General features: G+C 39.0%; 1 long non-coding RNA gene across 1 annotated transcript; it reads left to right on the forward strand.

Moving 5' to 3' along the window:
* Positions 1–1,019: 1,019 nt before the first annotated feature.
* Positions 1,020–2,020, forward strand: LOC145009134 (uncharacterized). The gene is made up of 3 exons (XR_013663762.1): positions 1,020–1,078; positions 1,282–1,350; positions 1,962–2,020. It is a non-coding gene; the product is annotated as an uncharacterized LOC145009134 (long non-coding RNA).
* Positions 2,021–3,216: the final 1,196 nt, after the last annotated feature.

Here is a 3,216-nt window from a genome sequence, read left to right on the forward strand (position 1 = left end):
ACTCTTTTTGAAGTAATAAATATGAAATATTTGAGTATTATGTGAATTATGTGTGTTTATGTGTTTATTATTTAATTATAAATGTATAATTAATAAAGAATAAAAATGAGCGTCAAAATTAAAGTGTGAGATAATCCCGATATCTCTACATAAAGTTGTAGAATATGTCTCAAGGTTTCCGTACATATAAAGAATGCCGAAATCCGAGCTATAACGAAGAAGTTATGGCCCGCCGAAGTTTTACGGCAAAACCGGCACAACACCGGGAGACGTAAATAGTGAATTTATGATAGAAGACTTTTTAGCCTTATCAATATAAACAAAAGTCGTAGAATATGTTAAACTAAGAACATCGATAAAAAGAACGCCCAAATCTGACTTCGTATGAAGAAGTTATGATTTTTCTAAGATTCGGCTTAGCAGTGCACGGCCTGAAACTCGAATTTTAGTTCGAGCGGTTTTTGGCTTACGCAACGTAAATGAGAGTTGAAGATCTCATTAATAGGAAATCAACGGTAAAAATACAAACAAAAACAGAGTCTGTATGTAGAAGTTATTAATTTTACGCAGACGTTTAACAGTATAATCTCCTTGTACTATTAAATTTAAGATCGGTCGAGAATTAGCTGACGGTGTCAAAATGAAAGTTGTAGATCTTATTATTACCTACGCGTGGATATAAAGAACGTCAAAAACGGAGGTCGTATGTGAAAGTTACGGATTTTAGAAGTCGGAAGTGTGCTGTGCGAAAATGGGTGATGTGGCACAATCTTGGCCATTGCTTTCTCCCCAAGGCTTGCCACCAGATGGTGACATGTGGCACCAAGTTCAGCCACATTTCACCCTATAAATACCACCTCTCCCACCCTCTATTTCTTCACACCTTTCCCATTCTTTCTTCTCTTTACTCTCTCTCTCTCTCTAAAACCTCTCTCTAGCCCCGAAATCCCCCGAAAAGCCTAGGGAACCTCCCTAGCACGAGGCGGAAGCCCCGGAGTGCTCGAAGGCTCTGAGAAGAAGAGCTTTTCGGCTCGGGAATGCTGCTCCAAGCAAAGCCCGGTTTTCTATAAAATCCGCTGTAAGTGAGCTACGCCTACGCTATTTTTAATATAACTTTTATTTAATTATAGTAACGTTATTAGGAACTTATAATAAATACTTGGGCTATTATTATGGGTTATATAAGTATTTTTTTGACGCTTATATAATAATAATAATAATAGCTAGACTATTAATTAGTCTCGACGAATAATAAACTAAACTCTAATGTAATAATACTAGGTTTCGTCGAAGAAAATTTCTTTTTAAGAAGCGAAGCGCTGTCTGAGTTCGGAATCACCACCTTTTCCGGTGAGTGCATAGTTACTTTCAGCTTACACATAGATATGAAGTATTTTATATAAATTACGTGCTATGTGTGCATATTATCTGAATACTTGCTATCTATGTTAGATGAACGTTGTTATACATGTTTTCAATGATTTAAACTGTATATGTATTTTATATCTACGAAAATGTTGGGGTAAAACATGGGTAGATGTAATAGGTGATGTGTGATAAAATGATGAGAGGCCTCGATGTTGTTGTTGTTGATCCAGTCATCTAGCGGAGTATAGATGACGACCACGGACTCTTCTAGACAGTCCAATGGAACACTAGCAGGCTCGCAACCTGTAGGTGTTGTGAACGATGTGTTCACCGGTGTACTCCATCCCCCACATGGTTGCCTATTAGGACATTTATTGCTGAGGAATCCCCTTAGCAGTAGTGTTCGTCCCGATGATGATCCTTAGGCTAGGTCCCTTATGATAGGTGTTTAGGGACGTAAAGTGAGGATAACGGGAACGGGTAATCGGGTTATTGTTGATTGATGAAATTAATAAACTTATTTATTGTGGGTTGAAAACCCTATGTGCTCACGAGGCTCCCAAGCCTGACCCACTCAGTTTTATGCATTACAGGTAGTGGCGCATGAGCATAGGTGTGATGTTTTGGACGAGGGATTACGGATATAGGCCTGTAGATATGAAATAATGTAGTAAGGCTTATATTGTACTGTTTATACTTTTGATCTGTACGAACATGACATCCCGAGTCTTTTAATGAAATACATTTCTATGGAAATGCTTTTGATAAATCTTTATCATATTATTGTTTTGGGACAAATTCCGCAACCCTTTTATTAAAAGATAACTCTGATTTTGAAATAAAGTATAAACAAAACCGGTCTTTTCTGGCCGTGATTTTGGGGATGTCAGAAAAACCCTTGAGATTATGTGGACGATGTTGGATAATCTATAAAACTGGACAAATTAGCAGGGGTATTTTTGGAAAGTTTCCATTTTATTAAGTTTTGGTGTTGGTTTAGGTTTCTAGTTTAATTAGTATAAATAGGGTACATGTTTATTATTTAATTGTTTTAATTTATGTCTTTTGTAAGTTTTTTTATGCATTAGATAATTGTAACGACCCAATTTTCATATCCAAAAATTTCATTTTTAAATATTACTTTAGAAAACATTAATAAATAAAAACACTGTTGGATCACAACATAACACATCGCAAACCATGTTTTAAAAGTCAAACCATACATCCCATCAAATATCAGAGTACAATCCCAGTGAATCTCGTAAATGCGGAAACCGAAGAGTGTGTGTGTGACATGCTGCTACCGCGCCGGCTCCTTTCCCCTGGCTGAGGAGGTACCTGAAACCAAAACTGAAACCGTACGCACAAAGCTTAGTGAGCTCCCCCATACCATACAAGCATTTAACATATAACATGCAATTGGGAGATACGGGCCTCGCCCACACTCGTGAAGATACGGGCCCCGCCCACACCTCACTTTCTTGAGAGATACGGGCCCCGCCCACACTCGTGAAGATACGGGCCCCGCCCACACTTCGCTATCTGGGAGATACGGGCCTAGCCCACACTCAATTCTCGGAGAGATACGAGCCTCGCCCACACTCAACTGCCAACTCATATCATACAAGCATCGCACAGACAACAAGTATAGACAGTTCTATCATGCTGGTATATAACACAATCAACTCAACTAATAGATACGGGCCCAGCCCACACTATAATACTAACGTCTCATCTATACGGGCCGGCCTTGGTGCCTTAGACCCGTTACTACTGGAAGGAAACTCACCTCGAAATAGCTGCTGGTCTGTATGGGAATTGATCACCTACTACTGCTGCTGCTGCTCC

Source organism: Lactuca saligna, chromosome 8, assembly GCF_052625555.1.
Source record: "Lactuca saligna cultivar CGN05327 chromosome 8, ASM5262555v1, whole genome shotgun sequence".
In the NCBI taxonomy this organism is placed as follows: domain Eukaryota; kingdom Viridiplantae; phylum Streptophyta; class Magnoliopsida; order Asterales; family Asteraceae; genus Lactuca; species Lactuca saligna.